The 19,592-nt window shown below is 33.1% G+C and overlaps 1 long non-coding RNA gene across 1 annotated transcript; it reads left to right on the forward strand.

The window, feature by feature from the left end:
* The first annotated feature begins 4,961 nt into the window (after positions 1–4,961).
* LOC135417745 (uncharacterized) lies at positions 4,962–19,177 on the forward strand. Its single transcript, XR_010432188.1, has 4 exons — positions 4,962–5,206; positions 5,501–5,578; positions 16,399–16,576; positions 17,829–19,177. It is a non-coding gene; the product is annotated as an uncharacterized LOC135417745 (long non-coding RNA).
* The last annotated feature ends 415 nt before the right edge of the window (positions 19,178–19,592 follow it).

Raw genomic sequence — 19,592 nt, forward strand, 5'->3', positions numbered from 1 at the left:
ACCCTTGGGGTCTCAATAACCCCATGAACACTTTATCAGCCAGTTACACAGGTTTCTATGGCCTAGGGAGCCATTGCTCAGGTTTTCCCTAGCAGATATTTCTTGAGCTGTACCAGGAAACTCACAAGTACTACCAGAGAACAGAGAAAGATGATGGATGTCCCTGAAAGCCTCACAGACCCTGTCAGATACTACTCGAAAATATGAAAGATCTTATCCAGCATACAAGACTGGTGTCCTTGTATGTTTTTGTAAAATCTGCTTGATTTTATAGCTATCATTGGGAGTTTGGGGAGTGATGGCATTGAAAATACTGCCAAGTTTTTAATTGTGTTCATTCCAATGTTCTGTCTCAAACTATGTAAAACTCCCAGGAGTCAGCCATATTTTAGAAAATGTTGGCTGGCATATGCTTGCTATTAAGTACAAGTGGATGATAGTAAAATTACCTATATATCTGTTAGACATGTGTTTAAGGACCTTTCTAATTTTGAAATTCGGGGTGTTTAGAATATTTTTTATGGAAATAGAATATAGTGACACTTGCCTGGTTTTATCAGTATTTGCAAGAGCTTTTCTGAAATAGTGCTTTCAAATATGCCTTAACTGTGCTAATATTGAACATTCCATATGATTAATATGACATTTTTAACAAACAAATAATCAGTTTGTTTGCAATCAGACTATAGTTTAGGTATTTACATGTGTCTTTTCTTGTCTGAGAATAACAGAATTTATGCTTGGATAGCTCATCTGTACAGTTCAACTTATTGACTATTAAAAAATTAGTGAGAATGACTGCAACATTGCGTGGGGTTTTTTTCTCATCAAAGCAATACGTGAATGAATTATTTTTGTATTACTTGAGATGTGAAAGTCACTTTGTATCTGATTGTTCTTACGATAGTTTAAGACAAATCAATGGACATTAGCAATGAATATCAGTCTAATAAAATATTTGTGTATGTGCCTGTGTGTGTAAGTAAACTTTTCCACCCTGGAAATAAAAATAAATGTTCAAAATACAGCTATTGCCAACAGTTATTATCCAGTAGCCTAAAGTATGAAATTCTCAAAAAATTATGCATGTATTCAGCTCTTCATTGTTTTTCTTAAACCAGTTCATGACAGAATTTTAAATAACTAAAGGCAATTTTCTGAAATCACTGACTGGGAGGTGAGGTGAGAGTAAGGGCAGTGCACATATAACAAGTTAGCAGATATTTTCAGGTTTTCTTTCACAACATAATAATAGTAATTTATACCAGGCAGAATGAGTTTTAATTGAACATCTTTCAAGCTGCAGTACAGCGAGTAGCTTGGATTAATGTTAGCAAATGTGGAGAGCTTAATGTTCAGTTTCAAAGCGTGCAGTAACTTTCTGTTTTATCAACATGCCAGACTGGAGCTTAAAGCATATTTGGCATATTTACATATTCATAATGCACTGTTACTTTGCAGATTCTACAATGTCACATTGGCACTACATGGTGAGAAAATGCAAAAGCAAGTTAACATTATGGCTGTTTATAATCTCCAATATTTTTCCAATTGTCTTTATTTACAGATGGCTTCTTAGGCCAACAGTTTGCACAATAACTAATCAAACTAATTTGTTGCTGGCTCAGAATGTAATGCTTTGATTAGAAAATTTAGTTTCAGATCTATACTTCCCATATATAAACTAATTGTGGTACAATTTGTAATTACTTGTTTCTCCATGCAGTTCAAGTTGGCAGAATTATGGATGAATACTCTAGAGAGAAAAGGAAAAAGGCTTAGGTTCAGTGCTTAGAGTTTTGGAGTTATTCACTCCAGCAGACATACTGAAACCACAGATATCTGAGTGGAAAAATGTTTATTCCATAGATATAGCCTATATCTAAGCCAAACATATTCATTCTAGTTCACTTATAAAAGCAGTAGCCTCTCTGTATTGTCATTGGATCCCCATTTTTTGTTCAAGGAAATTGGCTGTTTCAAGATCAATGTTGTACTTGGATATTTTGCTCACTGATTAAGGAAGGCTGTGATTTATTTAAATAATGTGTCAATGCAATCCTTTGATTTGTTTTCAGTGAGCACATAGTGAAATGTACTGCTGTACTTACACTTATTTAAAATCACAGAGAAAAAACACACACGTGTGTGGTTTTTTTACAGTTGTGTATATATATATGTGTATATATATATGTGTGTACATGTGCGCATGTTTCAAGAAAAAAAAAGGCATAGGATCAGTATCGTACTTACCTTCAAACAAATATGTTAATTTGAATTGAAATAGGCAAGATTCCTTGTTCTTGAGAAGTGCAGTGCATGTGAAAGCAATATACTCTCTTGTCCTATTAGTTAAAGTCCAACATATTCTGTTCAGAGGAAGCAATGGCTCTGGACTGTGATTTGTCTCCCTTTCACTCTGTTAGATAGCTTCCTGCTTCCTTCTTTGTCTAAAGCATGAAAGAAGGATATGTCCCACAGATACCTTCTTTGTGCTGAATGAAGTTTAAAGGTAGGTAAAAACGTGATCAGTATTGATAAATCTGCATTTAAATGGACAAACATAACTCTCAGGTTCTCTCAGTAATCACATCATTTTTATAGCATTAAATCTACCATTATATATCCTTGCTTCACTATGTGATTCAATGTGAACACTTCTTGGAACAATTAATATGTCATTATCTTTTTAAAGTATTAATTGCAGAAGAACCAAATGCATTTCTTTCAAGTATAGAATATTAAGAGCAGAAAATATTACTGTTAATCCTCTTCTGATTTCAAAATTTATGTGACAGTGAATGCAATTAGTCCATTTTCTCATTAATTTTCCTGAGAAAATATGCACAGGCATGAACAAGAAACAGACTTGACTTAATAAAAAATTATTTTAAACTAAGTTTATAAAAGTTTAAAGTAATGTTTCAGAATTTTAAAAAATCTGTCAAGTGGCTTAAATTTTTGTGTTTCTGTAGCTTTGCTCTTAATATAGCATAAAAGTAGCTCTGTCAGATTAAAAAAGGCAAATATAAATGTCTGATTAATTCATGTTTATTTTGATCACATCATGTTACATCAGACCAGAACAAAATAACAGAAACTGACAGAAATGCAACTTAAACTACGCTATTCACTTACAGTCAGAAGTATGAACTTTTGGAATGAAAATCAAATTGACTGAAAGTTCATCATCCCCTTCCCTTCATCTTCCTTCTCTTCTGTTTTCAAACGTAAATACAAGTATGGTGGTGTTATTTGGGAAAAATTTTCTGGGAGAACCAAGTCACCCTGGAGAAAAGAGGCTGAACAGAAGAAGAACAAACGAAAATGTAGGACACTACATTGCCATTTGTCAAAAAACACTTTATATTCTGCAAAAGGCGTTCTAAAGATGATTATGAGTAGCTAAGCTTTGCTTTTGGCTTTATACTTCCAGTAATTTTTAAAATGTAGAGTTTGACAGGAAAGACCATCTGTGGCATTCAAAGCCCATTAATTTTATTGCAGATATAAGTATGTACCAGTGACTTACGGAAGATGACTGTAGTCCAACTTAGGAAGACTGGCTTTTCAATTACTCTCAGATGTCTAAAAATATACCCTGACTAGTTCCACCTTGCCAAGGCAAGTAAGTTTCCAATAGTCAGATAACTGGATCTTTCAAAATGGAAATAAATAGCAGCACCTAGTTACTGAGCTGTCCCAAGTAATGACCTGGATGTGGTTCTTTTCATGACAGGAAGTGGTGGACCCCAGTGCAGCAAGACTCATCTCCTGGAGAGCTCAGATAAGCGTCTGGAGTTAAGTAAATATACCTAGAACTGTCTCATCCTTTAGCAATAAAACACCACTGAACCTCTCTCAGGACTGGTTTCAGTTGTCCAGCCAGCAAAAGGCTGACCTGTACATGCCAACACCAGGATCCTCCCATTCTTCCAGAATGGTTTGTAGCCACTTTGCTAATTTTTCCTTCTTGTCTGTTCCTACCTTCAAGTATAAGTCTGAGGTACAAAAAGAAGTTAATGTAGGTATGTGTATTCTTTCCTATCCTCAACTTGCAGCAGTCAATAATGTTGACACTAAAACAGGCTACAGAGAATTGCTTTGTTTGGTGCTGAGAAAGATCAGAAACCTGAAAACAACGGATACCTTCTCACAAGACACAGAGTAAAGCTATATGCCGTGACTATTCTGTGGTATATGAAGTAGTGTATAAACTATATTGCTATTCTGGAGGTCATTTCTCAATGGCAGCAGTCATTACTGTCCAAGGCAAACATTTCATCCTGTGAGCCACAGCCTGGACCTATAACTGAAGCAGGTATAATGTTTGCTCTCTCAACTGTATTTTGTAATAGGTGAAAATACACAATATGTGTCACACAGATAAAGTTATTGGTTTAATAACAATCTGTTCTTAATTCTGATATATAGCACTGACAAAAGACACACAATAGCTTCTAGGTCATTTTTTGTGAAATACTGGGTTCCAGGTCAGCAGCAGTTTCTTTGGACTGTAATGGGAGTTAGAAAGCTATATTTCTGTGTATTACCTTGAAAATTTAGGGGCAGATGTCATGCAGCAGGCAGCAAACAAAGCTGTCACTGGCCTAAGCAGATTTTGTCAATGCTGTGGTGTTGGTGACAAATTTAAATATCTGAAGAAATAGCACAGTCCTTTATTTCTGACACCAATTTAGCAAATTTGACTGTTTCACCTTTGCTCATCTACACCCTTCCCTAATAAGAATTTCATCCACAGATATTTCTGATAAGTGTTCTTTTCCCTCCCTCATAATATTTATATCAGGAGATAGCACAGAAATAAATATTTTCTCATAGGCTTTTAGTGACATTGCCTGTTAGGAATCATGCAGGCAGACTCCTTCACTCTTTTTTATTCATAAATATGAATTACTGTAGACTGTCAAGTGTTATTCTCTATTTATTCCAGGAGCCATGATCTCTGGGGGTAACCTAGATATTTATTAGATTTCATTAACATTCTTTGTGACTTTTTAAGTAATAATGACCAAAGTTCAGACCACTGCTCAAGGATTAATGATTAGCTGGATGTTACGAAAGCATGAGGCATAACTGAAAACCATTAGCTCCGGGTTCTTTTACAAAATAAAAAAAATTTCCTTTCCTCTAAAAAAATACTCAAAAGCCCCAAAGCATAGCAGAAGCTTGAGAGACAGAGATAGTAAGTTTGAAACATTGTTTGAAATAAAGCTGTTAAAACTGAAAAATTATGAAGAACTTGTGCACTGTATACAAGTTTGATTAACATTCCATCCATCTTCATACATCTCTCTAATATTAGCTGTTAATTCCTCTGCAATAGGTGTACATTAAATATACACTTCCTTCATAAACAGCATCTGGAAATGACTGGGTAGAAATAAAGTAAAAAGAAGATGCTATAAAAGAAACATAATAGAAGAAACATAAACATTGTTGTCTATGATTTGCATTTCCTTTTTTTTTTTTTTTACAGCACATACTAGGAAGTATCAGAACATTGAAAACCAGCTGTGATAACATCCTAATGGGAAAAATCCAAATCACTCGAAAGGTAAGTTTTCTCCTACTCTTCCATGATAAATTCAAGTCACTTTACTTCCATAAAACATCTTTCATGTAAAGTAACTGAAAGTTATCCATACTGAAGCATAAAATAATGAGATGGCATTCATAGGAAGGGCTTCAATGGGTTTTATAAAGATAACAGGCCAAAATAAATGAAATTGGACCAACTTGCTCACAACATGTACATGAATTTTCCAATACCCTGAAGATAAGTTCAGATTTACACTTTGAATCCTGTTCCTTCAGCCCTCACTGGATAAATTTAAGTTTCAATCTATTTAAATTTACTTGATATTGTTTTTTCCTGTTTTGTTTTGTTTCCTTTACATGTATATGTTGTTATTATCATTTATCTTTTTGTTTTACTTACAATAACACTAGCAAAAAATCAAGATGAAACAAAGAAAAATGTAAAGAAAAAAGACTAACTACAATACCAATTAAATCAGTCCTGAGCTTCATATTTATAGCAGGCCATTCAACTATTCTACTTCACCATATTACGAAAAAGTAATTTGACTATACATAAGTGATTAAAGGGGAAAAAATCATACAATGCAACTATTATTTATGTTCTACCATATCTAATAATTGGAATTATTAGCAATGGCATATTTCTCAACTACTTACTGTTTCCGTAAAGAGTTTCAGAAAAAAAAAAAAAAAGAAAAAAATTTTTTTTTTCTTCAGATCTTTATTTTATGAAAAGAAGGGATTGATTACAACATGTAAGCAGACAGATATCTTTTGCTATCTGTAAATCTGATCCCAGCAGAACATAGAAAGAATTCATGTGACTTGGTGACCAGATGCACTTTGACTGACCTTCCCTGTGCAAATGTCGTGTCTGATATTTCTTTATCATTTGTGCTCCTCTTTAACAGTTGAACAGGACAGATAAGCAATACTGACATCCTGCATGTTTAGGAGGCATGAGTGAGACCCAAAAAATGTTGTGTATCCTCATTACATATTTCTAGCTTAAACTTAATTTCTAATAGGTTTTGAGTTATATAGACAAAAATTCAATTGTAAAATATGTAAGAATTTTCCCTGAAGTGCTGAGAACTAAACATTTCTGTGAAAGCAAAAAGAAAGAAGATCCACTCCTCTTCATTTGGTCATAAGAGGAACATCCTCTAAAATATTCTTCAGACTGATTAGATGCATTTCCCAGGATTCACCAAAATGCTCTTTTTAGACATGATTTTCAATCCCAAATGATTAGATATTTCCATAATTGGCCAGTTTGTGAATGATCTATAGCATACTCTGCAATCATCTAGGTCACTGGTCATGTATTTTTTATAAAAAAGAATTATAATTTCTTGTCAAATTACACAAGCTACTCCTATCACAGCTTTTCTAATGGTAATGCTTGTTTCTATCTTACATGTTAGGTTATTTAATGTTAATGTACTTATAAAAGCAACAAACTTGACTTTAATGCTAAGATTTATTTAGTGGGGGCTTTTTGGTTTATTTTTTGGGGGGAGTTTTTAATGAAAAAAGTCATCAGAATTGTAGTGGTGATGCTTGCAGATGACTAAAAGATATGTTAGACATTTATATAAAGACTGAGAACTGGTGAAATTAGATATCAATATTTACCATATTACTATCTAGTTACTGAGCAGAAGATGTAGTAGTGTATATATTTGCCAATGCAATGCACCAGGCCATTTTATGTTGGGGATAGACCCAATAGTCTGATGGAGTATGAGGTAAAGAGTAAAGTTGTAAACAGTGAGTTATCAAATCGAGGTAACTACATACTCAGATTACTCAGTCATGGAAGATCTGTGAGACTGATCAAGCTGAACATCTATAACTACTTTAACTATCACTTATTTCTTCCTTTTGCAGTATAGGCAACATAAGGTTTAATTTTTAAAATAATAAATTCTTAAAAAAAAAATCCATTGCAATATATATTTGCATATAGTGCCAAAATATGATTAATAGTGTCTGTTGTTGATTAGCCTGTGCTATTTGCTGCCAGTAGTCTGGGACTGGGTGAGATGACTGCCTTGACCCTGTGCCTTGATTCTTATCAGGAACATGTTATTCCATCTTAGAGAGCATAGTAAGCTGAACAAGGTTCCTGCTGGATAAGCGCCATGGGGAGACTAAAAAAGTAAGTAACCCAAACAAGCAGCAAAAATTCCTATGAGCTCTCTGGGGAGAAGCAAGAAGCAGAAATGTAGGCAAGACTCAAGGGTGTCAGTGAGAAAGATGCTTGTCATAGACACCAAGTTCTAAACCAAGAACTAGGCTGGAGGAGAGACAGTCCTTTAAGGACAGAGAGGACTGGGAGGTTGCTTTTTTACTTATGTTTTTATCGTCTACCTTAGCAGGTATGTTCTACTTATCTTTAGTTTTGATTCTGTCTTTTATTAACTTTATAGTACGTAAGCTTTTCATGTGGCTTCTGTTATATTTGCTTTAAGCAATGTTAGACTTACTAAGACATTCTGACTGGCTCAAGGTCTCATCACAGGTTCATTTAACATGTTTTTTTAATTCAGAAATAGACTAAAAAAAACCACTAGGCCATGCTTTCCTCACTTACATGATATGATTTTATAGACATAGACCTGCCTCACCAAGTTGAAATGAACTACCTTAGTTTAAATAAAGAATCAAGTGCAGTTGGAAGTATTTTGAATAGTTATTTATGAAAAAAAAAAAACCTGCTACTTTGACATTGTGTCAAACTTCCCTGAAAAGAAGAAAATTTGAAAATCAAAATATTTAACTCCAAATAAAATACTTTTTTATTCACTTCAAAGAAAGAGTCAAGAAATGGAGCAAAACTGATCTTTTGTCTCAAACTGATATGCTGCTTGGTGACACATGCTGTGAGTTTTTGGGTTTGGAATGCTGATCTTGCAAGTCAGTTTCTCAGCTGTAAGAAGCAGAAATTCATGGTTTTATATCAGGATAGAGCTACTTGGAAATAGCCCTTATTTAATTTTACCAGAAGTTAGGTTTCTCTTAAACATAGATCAGAAACAACAGCCTCTGGACTGGCTGGTTAAACACCAGGTTTTTGAAGTTTTCCAGATTGTCAGAATCAAAAGAATTTCTGAAACAATCATTTTTGTTCTCACTTTTTGTGCCTTAGTCACAAGGAAAAGAGGTAAAGAAGATTGTGCTGGAATCCTGATTCTGTGCACACTGCTAACAATATTTTCTTCTTACAGATTTCAGAAGCAGTTTATTTACTTTATTTCAGATAGTTTTTTGCATGAGAATATTTTTTTGAATGCATGTAAATCCAATTTTTGAAAGCAGGTCACTTGCTCCAAAGTTTTCTTCAGTGGTAATCATTAGTTTAATATTCTACCACAATGAAGTCCTTTAGAAAATTTACCCTTAGGATTATAACTTCCGTTGTCTTCCTTTAAAAAACAAAACCTTTTTAAAGTTTTCTCTGTTCCCATCTGGCAATGTGTCCCTCATATTTTCTTCTCTTTAAGTAAGTCAACGTCCTCTCTAAGACTACTATGAGAGACTCAAAATTACATAGCATAATTCAGTAAAGCTTATGCTATATATTGTGAGCTATTTTGTTCTCAATATGGTAGAGAGGATTTGACCAACAGTTTATCATCCATCTGCCCATAAAACACAGAACTCATTGTACCTCCATGAACAATTATATACTAGCTAACCAAGAATCTTGCTCATAAAATATCTGAATGACTTCGGAGTTTTTACAAGTAAGTTATCAATTGACAATTGTAATGATAGTGCTCAGCCCTGCAACAATTTAGAAAATTAATGTGCTCTATCAATGAAACATAATTAATTATGTGTTCTGGTTTGCTAGAGAAGGTGTAAATAACTGTATTGATGCCAAACCTATTGCTCTGTATCTACACAGTGTGCCTGAAGACTGCTTTCCACAGTAGAAACATGCAAAATTAAAGGGGTTGGGGATGGCTTCAGTGACAGTAGAATAGTTCTAGCTACCAGATAATAATTTTAATGTGTGACTTGATATGAAAAGCAACACTCAGATTTCCAACTCACTGCAAATCAAGTGACATACTGCATGAAATAAATATGCAACAGAGATAAAAAGTATATTTAACTTTATGTGGGCATGTATGGCTCATTGAATACTTTCACACTTTTCATGAGATTTCTTTGAAAAAGCTATGAAATAGAGTGCACCAGGGAAAACCTTTTTATAATGAAGTGTAAAAGAATAACTGATGGATAGTAACTGACAACCAGATACTAAAATGAAACTTTAAAATTCATTTCATCATAAAAATAACAAAAAGAAAAGATTTATATCTTTACTTTAGAAAAAAGGTTAGATTCCCTAGTGTTACTATAAATCATAAATAAAATAACTTTATTAATCTTAAATAACAAAGACATGAATGAGTACACTTATTATTTTACAAAAGGTTTTCTCCCTAATGTTTCAGCACTATAAAGGCAACTTTATCCAGGAAACTTTAGCAGTATATTTTATCTACATCTAAAAAATGGAACAGAGTCTTGAACACTTCATATACCAAAACTAATTCTGCATATTATTTCTCTTACTTAAATGAACATAAATCATATCTTTACTCTTAAACCACTTTTTTATATAATACTCTTTAACACTTCCCCTGAAAATTGCTTTTAGGTTGCAGTCACAGCACAGCTGCACTTGTAGTTTGTTTTGAGCGTGATATTTTCTGCTGCTAGCATGGTCAGGTACCTTTTCAGTCTCATGAACACTAGGTGTAAAGACAATTTAGGATGTCGGAAATTTAGAAAATTTCAAACATTTCAAACATTTCAAACATTTTTGATTTGTTTACTCGTAACATCAAACCAATACCTTCTAAAATCTGAATCTGATTCACTACAGCATAACCAGTGCTTCTTACATTAGAAGATACTCCCCCTATTCTAGTACCTACCCTTTTTTTTGTTTCTTAGTATAAATCAGACTCATCAATGCTTCCACTGCTTGTTTTATCTTGAAAATTCTTGTATTTTTGTTTGCACAGGCCAAAAGAGAAGCCTTTTTGATATTTTTGAAGTATTTTTTCATGCTATTCCTGAAAAAATAACACATCATTTTCAGAAAGCATTCAGTATCTGGTGCATGCAACAGAACAAACTTTGACTTTGTGATTCCAAATATTTTACTGCACGATCTCATAAAACATATTTAAATTCTCATTTTCTTTTATAATAAATGGGTTAATCTTTGGTATTTCAAAGAAAACCTTGCATGAGTACCAGTGCAACAGTGACATATCCAAGGAGATGTCTTTCTTACTGAACAGGTTGTGTCTTCTGAATTACAACTTTGTTAGTATTTGACTGATTTATTACATAAATTCAAATTATTTGCCAATTGTGCCTGTGATTCAGGTTTAATTTCAAACTTTGAAAAATGTCTAGGGAAGAAGGTATGAAGCACATGTTGCTGAAGTTTCTTAGAAAAGATTTGATGTCTGCACATCCTGTAGCAAAGTGTTCATCTTTAAGATCCGAAAACCAAAGTCCTTAGTCTGGTAGTATGTTATTATGAACTGTATTTTCTTTTAAGACTTTTTTTCTGTGTATAATTACATTATTATAAAAATAATATGTTTAATATTTTATACAAATATTTAAACAAGTATGCATAAATTTATAGATTAATATATGCATTTTTATTTAATCTCTCTTATTTGTATTAGTAAGTCTTTAATTAGACTATTAATATTTCAATTACACTAATAAATTACTGGCTTTACACATCAGGTATTTCCTTTAAATCTATAAAGTCATTTTGGGTGTAATAGAAACTGCTCAAATATGTCAACATTAGGTGTCTAGATGTATTTAATTCGCTTCAGTGGTTTGTTAATGGTATTTAAGTCATCGAGTACTTTGAAGCAGAAATACTAGGGTTTTTTTAGCTCATTTAAGGAGGAAACTAGATACCAAAACGTGTCACATAAAAGGCAGAGTCATGGAATCATAGAATGTTTTGGGTTGGAAGGGACCTTAAAGATCATCTAGTTCCAACCCTGACAGGGACACCTTTGAGTAGAGCAGGTTGCTCGATGACCGATTCAACCTGGCCTTGAACACTTCCAGGGGTGGGCTACCCACAACTTCTATGGGGTACCTATTCCAGTGTCTCATCACCCTCCTGGTAAAAAATTTCTTACTAATATCTAATCTAAATCTACCTCTTTCAGTTTAAACCCATAATCCCTTATTCTATCACTATATACTCTTGTAAAAAGTCCGTCTTCAGCTTTCCTTGTAGGCCCCCTTTAGGTATTGGAAGTCTGCTATGCACCTCTTTGAATGGACTATAAAATTCAGTAACAGAAATACTTTTTTTTCTCTAACAGACACCACACTGAACACAGAGTTGAGCTAAATGTTAATGTCCACAGATTTAGATGACCTCGGTTTAGACTTCAGGTCAGTCTTTGTGATTTGTCTGTATAATATCTGCAAGCAGACCTTTCTTAAAACAACATAGTATTAAGAAGATTGAATTTCAGCTGAAATGGAAGAATGGAAGAATACCTAGAGGGAAACAATATATTTCTGATTCTTTTCTATGCATACTTTTTCATTTTCTTAGATTATTTTTGTTTCAGAGTTTCTCTGAATCAGAAAAAAATGTATAACAAAAAATTTATTCTGGAAATTGCCTGAAAACTGTCTGAAAATATCTCATAGCAACTAGCTAGTTTGGAAACCTTTATTATCTGAAATTTAAATACAGATACTTTTAAGTCCAGCGTAACACTCATTAATTAGCTGCATAGATACATATTATTGTGTGTTTAGATCAGATTAGAAAGAGTGATGTTTGTTACATAAAAATTTATGTGAGAATTTTTGACTTGTGTACTCATATGAATTTACAGTGAAGTTTAATATTTTTCTTGTATTGTATCGTAAAAAAATTCCCTTAGAGCATCAGAGTGGAGTTTCTTTTCTTCTAGAATCACAGTTTAAATATATACTGCTTGCAAAATATCTAAGAAAAAAGGGAAATTCCATTAAAAATAACTATAATAATGATTGTCACCGCATTTTTTTTTAAAACCCATATTCATTTCCTGACCTTGGTAGATTCTGAAAGTAAAAATGCCTAGATTTGTGACCTGGAGATTAGTAAATCCAGGCCGTTTTATATGAGCTTTGTGGCATCAGATATAAATGTAATCAAAACTTGCTTAGTGTTCTACTGTTTTACTAAGGCTATCTGAGGTACTTAATTTTCCTGAATCAAGACAAGCTCTGGGAATAGCTTCCTAGATATAAATAATAGCTGAGAACTTGGCTAAAACTGGGAAGAATTAAAAGAAATTCCACAATTAATTCTTCACCCAGAATTTGTTAGTCTATGTAGATAAGAGGTCACTGCATCTACTCACTGCCAGGAATAACTGAACAAGCCAAATTTCTGCAATAGTTGTAATTTTATGATCTGAACATGGTATCACTGAGACCAAGAGCTTAGAAATTAAAGAAATTAATTTGACATTCATGTGACAATGAAATCTTTTCACTGTACTAGAAAACGTTGGTTTTTAAAAAAATGATAGTAAAAGGCATCGCCTTTGTACCTCAGGGCACAGGCTCACCCTCAGCTGATCATTAGGAGGTGAGTCAGTTAAAATGCAATGTCAGCTATAGAGACAGTTCTTGCTGCTTCCACTGAAGTGAGTAGGTCTAATTTCTGGTGGGAATAAAATGCTGAACTACAGAGATCTGTGGTCTGATTTTTCATGGCAGCACATGTATTTCATAAAAACCCTTTTTCCATTTAGTTCTAAGATACAATTTTAAAGGGTCATTTGTTAACACTGTCTGCAAACATACAAGGGCACTTGAACCAGTTGAGCTCCAATTCCATCCAGAAGCAGCAAACCTTACTAGAGGCTTTTAAAATAATTAATAGTCTGAATAAGTCCATTATCATTTAAGATCTATTTTAGCTACACATATTAATATTCTGTTTTTGTAGCAAAGCTATTTAGATACTGCCATTCATTGATAATAAGTCATTTATTCCTCATTAACTGTTAGGATGGATGTAGATACTCATTATAGCAAGACAACAGACTCATTTAACTGCACACAGTACTTGATTATACACACGAACATTGACTGGAATACAAATTTCATTCTACATAAGTCTCAGCTTGGTTGTTATTCTCACCATGGGATAAAGTATCTTATCTGCTGTAATTTTTTTTTCTTTTTTAGTGTCTTTTTTTAAAAGGCGAGAAAGAACATAATAACGATTGGCAATAACCTCAATTTGGGTAAATACTGACACAAGAAATAAAGGTTTCCTCATGTAAACTGCTGTTGGGTTTTAAAAATGTGCCTTTGCTTGATAGTTCTCCTAAAATTAGTATGGTCTTAAAATAAATGAGATTCAGATTTTAGAAATGTGACCTTAACAAATACTCATTACACTGGTCACGAACACAAGCTTTTACTTTCTCATGAAATACAGATATTCTATGTCCCAGCTACAGAAATCAAATGCCAATCTCTCCCTGTCAAGTGGAAATAAAAGTATATTCTCTGTCATCTTTTGCTCTATAACTGTGACTTATTTTTTCTATGTTTGTAATTTCTTTCCTTTTGCTTTTCAATTTTAGCTGTTTACATTTATTGAAAATCATTGTGTGTATATGTAGAAGAATTGCAATCACCCTTCAGTTATTATTAAATACTATGCCACTTCCATGCCCAGAGCATTGTACAAGGCTTTTAGTAATGTAAGAAAATTACAGCTTAGAGATAAACTGAGGCTTTGTGTGATAGGTAGGTCAAGTCTACTGCTCTATCTCACGACAGAAATTATGACTCAGTAACACAACTGCATTTATTGTTGAAAATATAAGATAATTTTGTGGTGTTTTTCCATGGCCCTACTCAAGGCTTCCCCATTGCAAATATATATGCATGTATCCTGCAAGATATGGGTTCATTCCCAGGGGGTGTACATAGGAACTGCATAGTCAGTGATGTTTGCCCTTTCTGCAGGCAAATTACTCCTTCTTAAAGGCAAAACTAGCAGCCCCACCTACTCCTTATTGAAATACAGAGAATAGGTAACAGAACTGTCCAAAGCAGCTTAAAAACTGGGAGGAGAACAGAGCTCGGATTTAAAGAAGAATAGCTTCATCAAGTCAGTTGTCTCAGATCTGCTGTTCATCTGGTGGAAGGCTTCACAGAGAAATTCCCAGCTGCCTAGAGCAATAGTTCTTCTTTCCCACTCTGAGTGAAGAAGATTGGATTAGCGTTTGGCAACAATTAACACTTCACATGAAGAAATCCAGGTTTTTAGTGTGAGTAAAGTCCTTTTATATTTCTTTCTGGCATCCCGTTGCATGCACATCCAGACGATGCAATGTCTACATGTGGTGTGGCATACATATGTAATGTCACATACATATACAGTTACAGATGATGTAACTATACATGAAAACTGAAAAAAAAAAAAAAGAAACAAAAAAAACCCCCAGAGTTATTAAGCAATAATATTTTACCTTTTCCTTGGCATTTGAGATATATTAAGATTGGACTATCTAGCTTTTAAGAACAAAAAGTCCCAAAGAAATATTCTGAAAAGCAGACTTTTTCTTAGGAAGACATCTGTGTGGTCAAAACAAAATTTTGCACTGAAGAATAGCTCTGCTGGAAAATGTTCAACTAGCATTATTAGAAAACTTTTCACATGGAGGAGACAAGACATACAGTATCTTGCAGGACTGAACTGTTCAAAGATCTATGAAAAAAAGCCAGTACAGGATATGCTATATATAGGCAGTAATACTGAAGGCTCCAAGGGCTCCTAATTTCTTCCAGCTGAAAACAGTTTTCCTGATAACTACTCTCAGAAGTAAATCTTATTAAAGACTCTTTCCATCCACGTTTGAACTTTCTATTCTCTTCCACTTCCTCTCAAGTCCTTAAAAGTTTTTGTTTTCTAATGGCAATATATATTTTGGAAATTCTGTTAGTCAGGAAAAAATGTCAAATTATCACATCTGTGAATGTAATAAGACACAATACTTTAGAATCAAGAATTAGAGTGCAAGAAGTAGACAACATCATAATTTGTCATAGATTCCATGGCCTGAACATTTTTTTATACTATGTCATGCTTCCAGAATTATGCAAATGTATGTTTTATTAATTTAATTCACTTGATAATTTAGATATTAAAAAAACCTCTAAAAAGATCTAATTTTTTTTAAAAAAGCTACTACATAGAAGTAAACTACTACAAAAGTAATTTATTAATTGGACCACAAAACTGAAATTCTTGTTATTACATGAATCTCCAAAAAAATATAGGAAATTCTATGTTTCATTATCCTAGTGAGCCATACTGAACTTTGTAACAAAGCAAGTGCTATTTATAATTTTCTTTAAAGTGCACAGTTTAATTGGCAAAATGTCAAGGCTGATTCAATCAGATCGGTGGCATGATCGTTGACAACATTCTCCAAGAATTCTGATTCACATTAGAAATTGAAGACATATGTTGTGGGAGAAGATGCCTTAACAATGAAAATATTGTTGGTTCAGACAGATGGTAACTTTTTTAGTAAGGAAGATGATAGCAAGAATGTGACAGCTGAATAAAAGTTAAAACCTATTAAAACTGACAAGGTCAAAGATGGGATGGGGCAACAAGGAGGTGGATTTCAAAATAACTGTTAAAAATAATACTTTATAAAAGAAAAGTTTTCTCTTCATGATGATCTTCATCACCAAAAACATTTGCTTTTTTTTTTTTTTTTCTAGATGCATAACTGGTACAAAACTGCCACTGTTTGGGAAAAAAAAAAGAGTCCCTAAAGTTCATTCAAAGTTTAATTCTTTTTATCTTGCAAATCAATACTGCTTTATGGTACTGGATTCTTTATTCAGAAGTAGTCTGTCAAGGCCAGACTGTGTAGCCTGTATTCACACGAGTGAACATGTAAGTTCTTCTGCTATAGCCAATAAATTTAATTGTTTATTTATAGATTGGCAACACATTATGGGTTTCTCTGTTCCTTTCCATTTCCAGAGAGTGACTTTAAATCTTTGTTCATTACTTCATTTCACTTTCCTTTTTTATTTTTTCTTAACTGGTAAGTGTTCTTATTTTATCTCGTAGTTAAGTTTTTTTATATCTATACTTGATTAGGTAGAGTTAATCTTGCTGCTTGGCATCGATAGCACTTTTCAAATAATTCAATTTTGAAAGCTTAAAAGAAAAATAAGAGCTTGAAATATGAAACATTAAAATTACAACCATTTAAGAAAGCTCACCTCTAAATGCCAGATTCCAATCAGAATTTATAAATTAAACTGCTTTGTCAGTGTTATATAATCTCATGTAAAAGAAAAAAAAGTACAGAAATACAGTAATACTTTGACTTGTGATGAAACAATATTATTTGTACAAAGACTAGTTTAAACATATCAGTCATTTTATTTACTTTTCATTATGATAATTTTTCTGCTGAAAGAAAAATATTTTTCTATCAAACATTAAAAAACATTCTATTTGTGCTCTTGTAGGCTTGAAATTATTTATCTTAAAATCACATCGAACCATAAGAAAACCTACAAAAATTAAATTAAATTTAGGAGAAACTGATTCCCCAACATTCAGGAATCAAAATTCTACTATTCCTGAATAAGACAATGTTTTCTCACAACTGTAATGCTGACCCACCCTTCTAAATAGGTTCTTCTCATTAGGTCATTGAAGTTTATATGAGACTTTTCATTTCTACAGTGAATACATTCTGGGATTTTTATTCTACTGAATGGTTACCAATACTTGATGTTATCTTTATTAGGTGTCATTAAAAGGACAGAGAGAGAGAAAGTTGTAAGATATTTATTGTAAGGAATTGTATTTTCTGCCTAGCACTAAGCAAAATTTCATTAAAGTTTTCTGCTGGATGACGCTGCTACATTACTGTTTACTGACCAAAAGCCTCTTTTAATAACTCTTATAACAGAAATGAAACATGTACCCAGTTGTGGTATACTCATGAGATTTTAGGACAAAGCCATACAACAGTGCTGGCTACCATCTCAACTCTTATTTACAGTTTTGCATATACCATACTTTGGAGTGCTTAAATTTGAAACAGAGAATTATTCTTATGTGGTATTTTGTAAAACAATGTCATAACCTAATCCTTGTTAATAATGTTGCCTCTTACCTTTTACAGGAAGGGATGAATATGCAGGTGGATTATCCAGGTTTACATGGATACAAGTATCAGAGCAGCGTAGAACTGAGAAAATCTTGAAGTCTTCTTTGCTATTCGGCACTATTTCATGACAGACTCTCATTTCAAATGGTGTGTTAAGGAGAACTTATCTAGCACCTAGGGGTAACCTAAATACTAAGTCATCTAAAAATATTATTTCCACTTTTATTGGTGATTATAGAAGATCAGAATATGCACTATCTCTCAGTCAACCATACATTCATTAGAATTCTGCATGAAAAATAACATCTGTATTCTCTGAAAGAAAAATGAAAATTATGCAAGGAAATCACTAAGAAACAAAGAATCTTCTGAGAAATTTCTCATTGGTCTTTGGAAGTATTTATGTGAGAGAAAATGACATCCATTTATACCACTTTCATGATACTTTGGGTTTTATGGATTCTGTAGTATGTAACAGCCCCATTCCAGAATCCTTCTGTAACAGATTTTTATTACAAACGGAATGATGTTCTTTTTTCACTGAAGGTATCAAACAATTGCTGAGTGCAATACAGACAGGATTTCAGAATACATGATTGGACTTTCTCACAGGAAGGAAAAGGTTTTTTTCAGGAGTAAAAAAATTTTTATAATGTGGACAAATCTTTTCCTTTGTTTCTAGGATAACATCAAACCCCCATCCCTCAGGACTGATATTTTTCTTACTGAAAGCATAATTCCTTCTGATCCAATTGTGAGTTCCAACTGTATTAAGATTGAAGGCTGGAAGTCTGCCACATCCATCTAGAATTTTAATTAGATAAAAGTATGTGCTTAGACTTAAGCACAGACTTAAACTCTTGTTTGAGTGGTATCTATGTCAGTATCTTGGCAGGAGCTCAACAAATACAGCCCAAAGCAATTAAAAAAATAAGGGCTTTTTTAAGGTAATGACTTTACCTATGACTTCACTGAATGTAGAGTCAAGCCCAATAATTGATGAATAAGCTTAACTTAAACATAGAATCAAATTTATATGGTCTCTTAGGCAGCAATGTTAGATGAAGTTTTGTCATACCTGAATTCAAAGGACTCCTAGACACTTTGTCCTATTAAAACAACTAATTCCTCTTTAAAATTTTATAAATAACTGGGGTTTATATTACTCTAAATACATCAAAAGAGGAAGTCTATGACATTTGAACTGCAAATTTTAAAATTTTCTGCTATCTAGAAACAAGTAAAGAATTCCTTAGGAAAGTTAACTTATTTTTTCTTCCACCCTCCAAATATGCTTGACAAAATACTTTCCTAATATCCAAATTAGGTCAATTAATTTTTAGTATTTTAAAATTGTTATAGGTTTTCTATTTCTTAAATATTAGTTATGTGCTGTATTAAGTAAATAGATTTGCTTCCCTAGGAAAGCAAAATAAGGTCCACACAGAAATCAGTCACTTATTGGAATGAAACACCATGACGAGTGTTCAAACTGCATGAGAAAGAATTCACACCTAAAAGCAGGTGTCTAACAAGATGCACTAAAAAAATCCAGCAACACAGTTTTCTTCATCTGTTCTAGTTTTTTTTTCTATCTCTTCTTTTAATAATAAATATTTCTTGTGTTTCCATGATATTACTTTAAAGCCCCATCTTTTATCTACCTCTCTCTGTTGCCTGTCCCAAACTTCTCAGTGTATTCTCCAGTGCATTTCTAGCTCCTCTAAGACTTTTATTTGATAACTTTAAAACATTCTGGTTTTGAAAGTCTTTCTTTAA

Source organism: Pseudopipra pipra, chromosome 1 (genome assembly GCF_036250125.1).
Source record: "Pseudopipra pipra isolate bDixPip1 chromosome 1, bDixPip1.hap1, whole genome shotgun sequence".
In the NCBI taxonomy this organism is placed as follows: Eukaryota; Metazoa; Chordata; class Aves; order Passeriformes; family Pipridae; genus Pseudopipra; species Pseudopipra pipra.